Source organism: Octodon degus, unplaced genomic scaffold, assembly GCF_000260255.1.
Source record: "Octodon degus isolate 3935 unplaced genomic scaffold, OctDeg1.0 scaffold00185, whole genome shotgun sequence".
Lineage (NCBI taxonomy): Eukaryota > Metazoa > Chordata > Mammalia > Rodentia > Octodontidae > Octodon > Octodon degus.
The window spans coordinates 472,826-486,604 of NW_004524761.1; positions in this window are offsets into that span (position 1 = coordinate 472,826).

Here is a 13,779-nt window from a genome sequence, read left to right on the forward strand (position 1 = left end):
TAAATGAGAAATGTAGTTTTAAGTTATAATTGGGATTTTTTTTATGTATTTAGTACAGAGTCTACAGGGTCTCACTACATAGATCAGACTCATAGTGATCCTCATGTTTTCAGCTTCCCAAGGGCTGGGATTAAAGGCGTGTGCCACCACACCCAGTCTCAATCATCCTCTCAGCACACCCTGGGGGCAGGGCCTACCTGGCACACCAGGAATCAAACTCCTTTCCCTGAATCCGCCTAAGCATGCACTTTAACCTGGTGAGCTATCTGGCCTTATAATTGGGAGTTTTGTTAAACAATTCAGTTTTTTTCACTAACATGAAATATATAGGAAGAAACTACAAATATGATAAATATGTTAATCCTCTTTACTACTGCAACCACTTTACTATATAAATAGCATCCCATAATGTTGTACTGTTAGTCTCAAATATGCACAACTTGTTTTAAAGAAAACAATAAATCTAATAGCTTATTAACCAAAATAACGTAAAGAATAAGTTAAAGAGTGACATTTTTAGCAAATAAAACAAGGGGGTGACAAGAAAATAAATGAACAACAGCAGCAATTCCATACCCAATAAAATATTCTTAAAAATAGAGTGGATTAAAGGCATTTCCAGAAAAATGGCAACTGATAAGCCTGTTACTACCAGTCCCTGGTGCATAGAGTGACATGAGGACCTGCTCTTTTGCTCCCAGCTCCAATTTCCCTTCTGCTGACTCTTACTCATGTTCATTGCTGCTGGTGACCTCAGGAAGATTCAAGCTTATATTTTCATAATAATGCAGAGTTGTGAAGATTGCTTCGAATTGTTCAAAGTAGAAGTGGGTAACATTTTCAAACTCATCACTAGAGGCTAAGCATGAAAGGTTTTAGTTTTAACTACAGAGGAATTGGTAACAAGGGTCATGTTGCTAGGGGTCCATTTGGCTCCCCCACATTGTCTGAAGAGAGAGTTCTCCAAGGAAATGGAGACTCTAGTCACAGAATGGGAAAGGTGCTTTATTAATCATTTGTCCTGCTGATGAGACACAAGGTCTAACACCCACAATTTAAAGAAGAAGAAGTTTAATTTGACTCACAGTCTCCAGTGATTCAGCTCATGGTCAGCTGGTTCCTCAGCAGAAATAACCCGACTGAAAGGCATGGAGGAGCAGAGGCTTAGCTCAGTGCAACTGGGAGGAAGCAGGACAACAGTTCCAGAGAAGAAGGAGACCAGAAACAGACGTGAGTCCCCCAGCATACCTCCATCATACATGCAGAAGGGGGCATAACTCAAAGCCAATCAATTTGCCTTTTCAAATTAATCATAAAAGTTCAGAAGTAAAGAAAAGAGGTAACTGTTCTTCTCACATGTAGTATTTGTGGGTTCCTCTACATCACATATGTTTTCTGAGGTGAATCATCAGCTCTGAGATGACTTGTTAGGTTTTTTTTTTTTAATTTTATTTATTTATATGTGTGTGTGTGTGTGTGTGTGTGTGTGTGTGTGTGTGTGGCCAGCTCAGCCCACCAGGGGGCGGGGCTGGCTGGCATGTGGTGCTGGTGGATTGAACCGCGGTCCCTGTTGCTTTGCCAAGCTTGTTCTAAACAGGTGCTTTAGACCACTGAGCCATCTCACCAGCACCGACTTGTTAGGTTTATTGAGACTCAGAGATTCAACACTATGTCTCTTCATAACAGATTCAAGGAGAATGCTGCTCACTCTTATTAGGAAGATATTCCCACAGCTGCCTCTTGATCAATAATGATCTGGACTTTGCCAAACCACACTTAGCTCACTCCTTCTTTCTGTCCTCCCTCTCCCACTCTTTCCCTCTTTTTCTTCCCTTCTTGATTACATTTCTCTTTTCCTTTTTATCTTTTGTTCATTTTTTCCATCTTTCTATTCTGTATTTATTTGCCCATGATGGCTTTAAACTTTTTTTTTTCTATTTTAGGGAAGGGTCTACAGGGTGTTGAGGGTCTCGCTACTAGATTGGACTCATAGTGATCCACCTGTTTATAGCTTCCCAAGAGCTGGAATTACAGGCATGCACCACCACACCCAGTCTCAATTGCTGTCTCAGCATGCCCCAGGAGCAGGGCCAGCATGGCAGACCCAGGGGTGAAACCCCTGGTCCCACAAGATGGCTCTATATCTAAGATTTTCTTCTATAAATATTTACAAAATTTAATTTTTAAAAATTATTCTTCTTTGATATTTAACCCTAACTATAAATTCTCCTAGACTTTTTAGTGTCTAGAACAACATGTTGGATGGTTCATTATTCTAAATTTCTACTCATATTGCATGCTATCTTTTTGTCATAGGCGTATACTCCTTTCATCAGAATTTTGCTAGCAACTACTATACACCTTCAAAACACAAAGGAAATTTCCATTTTGGGTGCAACATTTTTCTGAAAGCTGTAAGCTAATTAAGGTTTATATACACAACATTTATCTCACTTAAATGTCATTGTAATCACATAAGAAAAAATAGTCTCCCTAAGACTTTGATTACCTGAAAGGTAAGGGTGGTGTTGTAGTAACAAATATGTTATTGGTGTCTGCCGCAGTTCCTCGTTCATGACATGTGCCATATATATTTGGGGAAATTCAGGGAAGAGGATAACATGCTGTGGTTTTGCAAAGTTTCAGTTTGGTATACCATGCAAGGGCTGTGTGTTAAAGGCTTGCCTTTAGCATGGTGCTGTTCTTCTTGGAGACTGTGGAAGCTGTATAGGTGGGGCCTTGCAGGTGGTATTTGGGTCATGGAGGACATACCCATGAAGGGAACAGCAGAATGTAACCCATTCTTTGTCCTCTCTCTTTTGTCCCCATCATAAGGTCAGTGGTGTTCCTTCTCCACCTCTCCTACAATAGTGGACAGGCACAGATTGGAAGCAACAGGACCTCTGGATTCTAGACCAAAACTCGGAAAAGTGTAGACCAAAATAAAGCTTACTATTTATAAGATAACTAATTGGGATGCTTTTTTTAATACCAGGAAGCTGATATATACATGGCCTAATTCTGAAAAGCAAAAAAACATTTATTTCTCCACATCACTCTGACATTTTATTTATTTATCTCATTCAACCCTCCCTTCCCTTTAGGATTGTCTGAATTTTCTGGAAATATAAAGTTATGAAACAGTATAGTGTGATTGTGAAGTCTTTTTTTTCCAATCAGATCTTTAGACCATTTAAGAAGTAATTATATGAACTCACAAGTGTTATGAGTTATGTTCATTGAATTGGCATTTTCAGTATGAATCCATTTTTAATTACACTTGACACATTCCATCAATATTTCTTCTGAGAGGAACAGAATGTATAATGGCATTTGCAAAAACTCATGCTCAGATTAAATGGAAAATATCTACCTGTACAGGTGATTATAAAGCTGATAAGCCCTCTGAGAGATCTCACCTACTTAAATAGGCTCTGCACTAGCAAATAAAAGGAACTTGGTGATTATCTTGATTAGCAAAAGCCAAAAACATCTACAGAATATATAAACAATTGATATAATCAATTGACCCTTCATAATGTTCTTTATTAGTTTTAGGAGAGGAAAAGATGATTATGAGGAAAGTTCCCAGTTGAAATCTTTGTCATTAATTGAGAAAACACAAAGGAAAACATGGCCTATCTTTTGGTCCTGCAGTATGTTTGCACAAGCCCAGATGCTTTTCATTGCAAGTGTCAGAGTCCTAACAAGTGGCTTAAGAAGAACAAAAGGGATTTGCTAGCTCATATAAATGAAAAATCAAGGGATATGTAGTGTAAGATCTACAAGCTAAAATGACACATATCTTGACTTTTATTAGTACCACAGTCCAGAATTTAGCAAAAAGGGGCAGATAAATATTTTAGACTTTAAGGGTCTCATAGGTCTCTGTTGCATTTTCTTGCTTTTTTTTTTGTTGTTGTTTTTATAAGCCTTTAAAGTACAAATCCCTTTCCTACCTTGTAAGTCATACAACAACAGAGTCTGAGGTAGATTTGGCTCACACAGTGTAGTTTTCCAAACCTGAAACACTTTAGTCCATATTCAGACTTTTGTTAGTTCTTCCAGTACTGTTCTTTGTCACTAATTTTTCCAGATGTGAGCCCAATTCAGGATAATGTGTTTTATTCAGCTCTAATTACTCTTTAGATTTTTTAATAAATGAATAGCCCCTCTATTTTTCATTTTCTTAGCCTTTACAATTTAAAAACTGTACACATGCATGCCAGTTATTTTATAGATTTTTAGTTTATGTTTGCCTAATATTTGCTCATAAATAGATCTAAACTATGCATTTTATAAAGTATCATTTAAGCATTACTTGCCATTCTTCATGCATTATAATTTGAAGCATATTTGGTTCTTTTGTCTCAAAATTGATGATATGTTGGCTTTGGTCACTTAATGTGAAATCTGCCAGTTTCACTGTGAAATGCTATTTTTATATGTAATCAAGAAGATAATAGGACTTATTTTCTTCTTCCCGTGCCAAATGCTTGGCAGCCTCAGCTTTATAGTGCAGATATGGCTAAGTCCAAGAACCACACCATGCACAACCAGTCCCCAAAATGGCACAGAAATACCATCAAGAAACCCTGGTCACAAAGATACAAATCTCTGAATGTGGTAGATCCCAAGTTCCTTAGGAACATGCATTTTGCCAAGAGGCCCAGCAAGAAGGGCTTCAAGAAGATGCAGGCAAACAACACCAACGCCATGAGTGCATGCACTGAGGCTATCAAGGCCCTTGTCAAGCACAAGGGGGTCAAGCTCAAGATGCCCCCACAGGGAGTGAATTGCAGGCTTGCCCAACCTCCCAAGCTGGGAACTTCCCAAGCCTGGGAAGCATATTGTTGCCCACATTGCCAAGGGTCTCAGGCCTTGCTGGCCAAAGGCCCAGGTTCCATCCAAGGCCCAGGCTCAAACTTCTGCTCCAGCCCAGGCTTGCAAAGGTGCCCTATGAAGACTCCACAGTAAAAGCCTCTGTCTGCTGATGGAGAAAAGGACTGGTGTGAGCCCTGGGCTTCCACCTGTTCATGGGCTGGTATTCTCCTATGCTCTTTGTACAAATAAACCTGAGGCAGGAAAAAAAAATAATTGTTGCTAATTTAATAACACATAAATGCCCCATTCTCTATTAAATTATGTTGTATTTTTCCATTGATGATATTTTTAAAATTCATAATATATTATGATTCTATGACAAAGAAGAGTTAGCTTTCTTTTCTCTTGTGTTCTTTCTCTATTTCATCATAAAATCCTATAATTCTTATTTTAATTAGTGGACTATAATTAGCTGATTTTTTTATTTTGATGTTCAGAGTATTCTAAGTTTGACTCCCTAGAGTCCTTGGAGGTAGCAACTGTGTCCATTTGATATGTCTCCTCCTTTCATATAGATAAAATAATCCTTTCTCTAGAACAAAATAGATAGATAATCTCCTTGCACTCTTCTGGCTTCAATCCTAAAATCTTTCCTTTCTCATGCAATCTTAGTTATTGTCTTTTTAGTGTAGAATGGTATTTAAGCTGCCTCATAAGGCCACACATCAGTGTCAACAAAGACCTTGTGGGCAACAGCAACAAAATATATGTCTTCCTCCCAGCCATGGTGTTGTCACAGCAGAAGCCTAAGATTTCTAAACTCCCACAGTGCATTCACCAGGAGCGAGTGCTGGCTTTCAATGGTGTCAAGAGTGCTGATTTGGAAAGCTGCCCTCCAGTCTCATGTGACAGCAAACTGGGGATGCCCCACCTCCCACAGGGGCAGTGCTCAAGAAAGCTTTAAATTAGATTCATAGTCACTTTGCAGAATGCTCCCAAAATGAGGGTTTAATGTCAGAATCTTACTCAGAACAGGAAATATCTAAACTTGAGTAAGAAAAAGTACACGAACACCAGTGCTGTAATGATAAAATATTCTGACAAGGATTTTAAAGGGGCCAACACAGTCTTTACTAAGTAATTACAAACGTGCTTGCAAGTAATGAAAAACTGATTGTAGCAAAGGTACAATAAAAATATAACAAAGAAAGGGGCCAGGGAGATAGCTCAGTAGCTTGCTGCCTGGCAAGCACAAGGTCCTGAGTTTGATGCCTAGTACAAAAAAAAAAAAAAAAAAAAAAAAAAAGACGTCAAAAATAGAATAGAGAAAGAACTGAAAAATATAGACTTTAAACACATAACCAAAACTAAAATAATGCATGAACTAAATAGGATTGAAAGAGCAAAGAAAATCAGCAGTGGATTGAGTAAAGTATAGAAATCATCCATTATCCAAAATGAAACAAAAGAGTTGACTGTAGTTCACTCCTTACAGTTGATAAATAAATAAGTTAAGTGAATCAGAGATGGCATAAAAATATGCACAAAAGTGCTTCAGGAGCATATAGAGCTATAAGAAAATATTTAACATGTATCTGTCTTATTGGATTCTGAGACAGAAGAGAAAGAGGGTAATAGTAAAAAAATTCAGATAAATAATGGCTGGAAATTTCCCAAATCTGGCAAAAATTACACAGAAAGGAAAAGGTAGGTCAATACACAGTAGTCCAGTAGCCTTTCTATAATAGGTTATTTATTCTTTTTAACAGTTTCAACGGATAATGAGTAAGTCTATTTGAGACCATCTAATGTTGAAGGGTTGTGCCAGTTTGCATGTCTATATACCATCGTTTAGCATGGTTCTTGTTATATAGATTTATATATAAGGAGTCTCTGGGTGTTTATTGATCAGAAGACATAAGCTTATATAGGCTCTGAGAGCATAAAACATCATATTATAAATCAGAGTTTTCTGATAATCACTGTCCTAAAACTGAGTAATTTGGTAGGTTACTTATAACATCCCTTCTGACTGAGATGCCTGCCATTGATGGGTACTTCAGGAATATCCTTATAGTTATAATTATCAGAGTGTTGCCCAAGGTGATAGCCTTCCAGTTAATTCAAAGATCAATGTCCAAGATGATAAGCAGAAGAATGCATGCAAGATAGTTTGGGGAATATAGTTATATGAGAAAGAAATAGAGGGATAATTGAGAGGAGAAAAATGAAAACATATATAAAGCTTGTTAAGAATATTGATAACCTCTTGGCTTCAGAGCGTTTTACTTTCTCTTCATGTTCCTACACCAGTTTTTAACTGGGTAATTATTAGTTTAGAAATAAATGAGATATTATTAGTAATATTTGACTCCAGGGCATTATTTCCAGTAGAATGAGAACAAGGATCATTTCATTAAAAATGTGGGAGTAGAGGGCTGGGAGGTAACTCAGCAGGCTAAGGGCCTGTCTGGCAAGCATAGTGACCCAGGTTGAATCCCCTGTACTGCATGCCATGCTGGCTCTGGGACATTGGGTGCACTGAACCAGCCACCGAAACCTGGGGTGGTGGCGCACATCTATAATCCCAGTTCTGGGAAGGCTGAGACAAGAGGATCACTACGAGTCCAAGCTGTGTAGTGAGATCTTTTACCAAACAAATAAATACATAATTAAGATTTTTAAAATGTAGGAGTAGTGAATAAAGAGATGAGAGAAATTAAAGGAAGCATTCTAAGTAAGCTTTCCCTCTCTCTCAGACACTGTCTTCACCTAGGACACTGAGGTAGCCCACAGGATGCCCCCAGCAGGGAAGCTTTTTTCAAGCAATATCTAGACCTTATTATGATAGAGCAAAAGCACTCTCCTCAAGGGTATTATTGCTGCCCATTAATTAAGCATAATTCTAATATAAAATTTAGGGAAAAAATATTATGAACTAAGATGAAGCAACTCAATTTTCTTGCCCTTTAGTCAGTTGCTTTGTTGGCAATAAATAATCTGTAAATAAATGAAGAATATATTACTCTTTCAGAAATAATATGCCTATAAAGATTTTCTATTATAAAAATATAATATAGTTCTATATATTAAATGATTGCTAAAATTTAAACATTTACTACATTTCAGATACATGTTAAGAATTAAAGTACCAGTAATATATCTCAATCCTTCTTAAAAGCCACTGAACTCATAAATACTATTTACAACATGCCCTACTGGCCTTACCCAGGGCCTGCTGAGATGGCAACTGAGACTGAGCATGGTGGTTCCTGCCTATAATCCCAGCATTGGAGATGCTGAAAACAAGAGGATCACTATGAGTCTGAGGTGGGTAGTGAGACCCTGTAACCAATTACATAAGAAAAGATAATTGAAGTCTGGTTCTATTTTCCAGGCTCTTAAACATTATGCAGGAATCTAGACTTCTTATATAGGCTAAGAAAGGTTATAAAGCTGGGGTCAGGACAAGATGGTTTTGAATATCAAAATGAGATATCTATACTTTGTTCTATCAAAAAAATGGAAATCACTGGAGATTTTGAGCAAAAATACTGTAGCATTAAAATGATTGGAGGATAATTAATGTGAGTGGTGTGACAAAAAAGGAAAATTTATGCAGAAATGAAGTCTACCATTTTTTGAACACCTGTGAATTATTGGATGAATTATGTAACTTAATGGGAACTATAAGACCTCGAATAGAGCAAAGGGGGAGGGATTCAAGTTAAAGGGAAAAGTACACAGAGGGCATAGGCTACCTCTCTAATTCTGTTAGAGTTAGAAATTGATTATCAATGAAAATCAGCATGTGTCATGTGTAATATTCTCAGAGATATGACAACTCCTTTCTTCACTAATAATACCATGAAAAACACGTGTGATCATGGCAAGATTTAGAGGCATTGCTAAGGGCCGGAGAGACAGCTCAGTGGCATAAGCACCTACCTGGAAAGTGCAAGGTTCTGAGTTCAATCCCTGGTACAAGAAAGAAAGAGAAAGAGAGAGAGAGAGAGAGAGAGAGAGAGAGAGAGAGAGAGAAAGGCAGGCTTTGGTAAAAGAAGATAACAAGCTGTGAAATAAACAAGATCTGTGTCACAATAAGGCCAACCAACCATGCAGGAAGACCAGGGTCATGGTACAAAGTAGTGGCCAGATGTCTTGTTCAGCAATGTCTCCTTCACATGTGAGATTCAGTTGTAGTTCTTGAATCAGTGAACATGCTTATGAAAGGCTCCTCATGCACACAACTCAATACATCTATCTACTCTAAGAGAATATTTGGAAATAGCAAGTAGCATATCTCTATTGTGGAAAACATATATGCTTAATAATTTATATAGTATCATGAGAATATCTTTATAGAACTTCAGAGCTCACCTCCCATTTCCTCAAAGAGATTCTGTTTCCTTGGATCTACACATGAATTTAGCAGTACTGGGCTTTGAACAAAAAATGTTCAAAATCTCAAAACTTCATGCAAAACTTTGATGCAAAAGATTTTTGAAGCCCACTGTGCTGAACATACTAAAGCATTTCATTTAGCATTTCCATTTTAGAATTGATTCCAAGTTACTAGCAATGCTGGCATGATGTCACTCTCTATAAATTAAACTAAAATCTTGTTTTTTAAAATATTTTTACTCCCTCCAGATCTCCAGGACCGGTTCTTCCCATTACATCATATATTTTCCCAGTTACAGTTTTTTCCAATGATTCAAAGTACAAAATGCAAGATTAATTTTAAGTGGGGGGTCCAAATGTGAGCTAAGGCTGAGAAGTAATTTTCATAGAGATAAGAGATAAGAGCAGTTAGTAAGGGCAATATTATCCAGTCTGATTAGAGAGGGGGGATTGAAGAAACACCAAAAGTGAATTTTCTAGTAACTATGATTCATTATTTATTAAATATTTTCCTGGGATAAACACCTAGTGTCTAAATATCATTTCCAGACTTCCATGATGAGCTCAAGACATTAAAAATTCTGGTTCAGCAACTAATTGTCATTTCTGAGGTTCAATGAGGCAATTAATTTTAAATAAGTCATACAATTTATTTAAAAGGCATCATATGATATTCTACTAGTATTAGAAACTTTAAAAAGTATATTTCCATTTTCTGTTGACTTTATATTACTTCTCTCTTATCTTTTATATACACATACACACACATATATAAAAAAATACATGTATAACCCAACATAGGATTGGTACTATTTCATAGAAATCTGCAATGACCTTTAAATAAGAATTCATCTAATATATTTTTATATAGTCCTGTATAACTATCATATTGAGAGCTCTTTATTGTTCATCCAGGAGCATACTGAAACTTCTCTTGCCTTTTGAATTATGCTCTTTGTTATTTCCTGTAGGCTGCTTCTGGAGGTATTAAAATATTTCAAGTTTCTATAACTAGAAAATCTTACTTTTAGTATTCAAAGGTATGTTTGCTAAGTATAAAATTCAAAGAGGACAGATCTTTTCTTTCAGTCTTTATTCTGGTTTTTTACACACTTGGTCCTTTCTTTTTCTTTCTAATGTGGAATAAGGTGCTATTTAATTTTGTTCTTCCATAGCTAATATTTTTTTTATGTACATGCTTTAATGATTTTTTTCTTTACAATAAGTTTTGGACAATTTCATGTTTGTGTATCTTGGTATGATATTAATTAAATTTCTTATGCAAAAGGTTCAATTTTCTTGGAAATATGGTATTATAAGTTGAACTAAATTCAGAAATTTTAAATCTTTAAATATTTATTGCCTACTCTTGTCTACTTTGAGAATTCTAATTATATAAATATAAGCTTCTTGGTTTTGACAATGAAAAATAAATTTTAAATAAGTCAAATATCAGTGAGAAAGCGCACATATATGGACAAAATAAGTACTTATAAACAATTCCCGACAGTAGTGTCCTTATTTCACGTATCACCCAGAATGTGCAGGTATAGTAAATTACAGTTGTACGAAGCACAGGTTCAAGTAAAACAAGGCTTTTCTTTCAAAAAGAAAGGTGCTTATTAGTTTGTGTAGGAGTAATAAATAATCTTCTGGGCAATATTGTAAAAAAGAGTTGTATACAATTACTAGCAGAGTACACAGAAGGGATATAAAACCACACTTGGGAGTTCAGAGATGTTTCCCAGAGGAGATGATGTTTTGAATTACAAGGGACCAGAGTAAATAGTTAGGTACAGCCATGCAAAGCAGAGGGAGTTCATGTTTTTGATGTCTAATGATACCCTGCAACAAAATATATCCAACTACCTGAAGACTTTGTACTTCTTGAAAGTGACTCTTAGTTTGATTTTTTCTTCAGGCCAGTTCCCAACCTTCAAGAGAATATGGCATACTTCTAGGAATAATTAACTGTTAGACAGTCTGAGCAGTTCTCCTCCCTACATAGTCTAAAGGAGACTGGACATTCTCAGTAAGCTCTTCCCATTTGATTTTCATTGCAGGACATAACACTTTTTGCAGATCATTCACTCTTGTATTTTCCAACGATGCCTATAAGAGTGCAAGTCCAAAGGAGTTAGGACCTCATATGTCATGTCCATCTAATTCCCCAAATTTGGAGTCATCTCTACTGTCTGGAGACACTTAATAGATGCCTGTCACACAAAGGGATCACTGATTTCTGTGTCAAGTGGAGCAAAAATTAGGACTACCTGGTATACTTCTGGCCTGACATTTTTATCAGCCTATTAAAAGGTTGTATTCTTTGATTTTAGTGTGAGCATTAAGCTGTAAAACAATGTCAAAGCATCTCTCCTGAAACATTAAAACTTTATGAAAGTGTCAGTATTTGACAAAATGTAATCATTGCTACTCTGCTGAATAGTTTTATGATAGAAATCTACAAATCCTGTGCAGGGATCATAAGTCTTAACTGATAAATTTTGTACCATACATTTTAAGTGCTTACCAACCTTAATAAAAGAGCAAATAATACAAAAGGAAAACCAACACAATTCATCAAGCATTTGTTGAATACAGAAAATGGGATAAAACCTTTGAGTAAAGTGAATCATTACTTAAAGGCTACATACAAATGTATTCCACACTCTTTTTAGAAGACATTTTATAGGAAAATATCTTTTCATTTGTAAACCTGACTCATGCTATGAGAAAAAATTTAAATCACAGTGAAATAATTTTCAATTTTGATTTTTAATTTTTTTTTTATCTTTCATTTGTTTATTTATTTGGTACAAGGTCCTACCACACAGCTCAGACTTATAGTGATCCTCCTGTCTCAGGCTCCCCAGCACTGGCATTGCAGGAATGCGCCACCACACCTGGTTTCAGGGGCCAGCACAGTATGCCTGAGTTTTCATGGAAGGTATGACATGAGGTACTTGGGATCAAACCTGGGTCCTTGTGCCTATCAGGCAGTTGCTTAGACTGCCAACCTAGCTCCCCAGTGCTGTTTTCAATTTTGAATTGTCCAAAGGTGTTGCTATTTCAATTTCCCATGTGCTGTTTCAGTGGTTAAAAGGGTGATAAAATTTATTCAAATGATTATAGTATATCAAAGATGACAGCAAGCCAGCCTCTGAGTATATATAATTGTAAGAAAGTATATATTTCTTATAATTCTCATTCTAAACTCATGATTAGATCTAATAATTAGCCCCAATATTATACAGGAAAACGGAGTCTTAGAGAAGCTTGTTTTAAAAGTCGTAGACCTGCTAGTATCAAAGCTAATAATTATCTGACCACAGAATTAAAGTTTCCAGTCACTGAGGTATATGAAACTAATATACTAAATTTTTTTTTTGTAAACGAACAATCTAGTCATTTAGTTCTTAACTGGTTGCTTTATAATTCATATTAATTTCTGTTACTGAGAATAGCTTTTCCATTTTTGTGCTTTATCACAGACCTAAATGTACAGAGAATCAATACTAAGTTCATTTTCTATTGAACAATAATCTTACATTTACTGACCACACAGTGAAAATAAAAATGGTCGTACATCACAGAACCCTGATTGTGACTCAAAGCAATTAAAGATCAGACAATCTATTCACAATTCTTCTATTGATAATTTTTTCTTAACCAGCTTTGCTATTTTGCTCCATATTTAATGAGAACATCTGTGGAAGTACAATATGTTTTCTTCAAGCTGTTAATGCAACCTTTCAAATAAGGTGAAAATATTTTATGAACTCATTTTTTTCACTTTCTTATTTGCACTCTTGCCAGATTGCAGTGATTCTTCATGCAACTAATGGCTGAAAGTAACAGTGAGATGAATAATCCTCAATGGATTTTGCTTTGAACTCAATCCTATTTGTTCAAGTGGCCATATAAGGGCAGTGCACGGTCCAGACAGCAGCCCTGTGCAGACGTTGCTACTGTTGGGTGATGCCTCTGGCCCTGTGTCATTGTCTCAGCACAACTTATGTACTTTCCTTGATCCTCATTTTTCTCTTGTACTTAAAAAGAAAAAAAAACAGAGAAAGAAAGAAATATCCTGAGATATTTTTCTTATAGGAAATAAAGCAAGCACAAGGTTAAATATGAAATAGTAAATAATAATATTTTGACAGCATTTCCCAGAACAACTTCGACACAAATCACTATGATAGAATTTCCCCCATTACCCTATCCCTGGAGTGAACCCACCTAAACTACAGTTGATCAGGAGTGAAGATAGCTGAGGAAACTGACTTTTTTTCCTGGAGGATCCTTGTCTCTCCCCTACTTGACACAATTCCCAGTCATGAGATTCTATCTCTGCTCGAACCTCCTATTGTCTGGACACACATTTCCCTGAATGATAAAAACAGCTCATCAGTCAAAGGATGGCCTTTTCTTTTCTTTCTTCGCAGAACTGGGAATTGAACTCAGGCCCTTGCACTTGCCATGCAAGCTCTTATTCAACTGAGCTATCTCCCCAGCCCAGGACTGGCCTTTTCTGATCAAGTTGTTAATGCA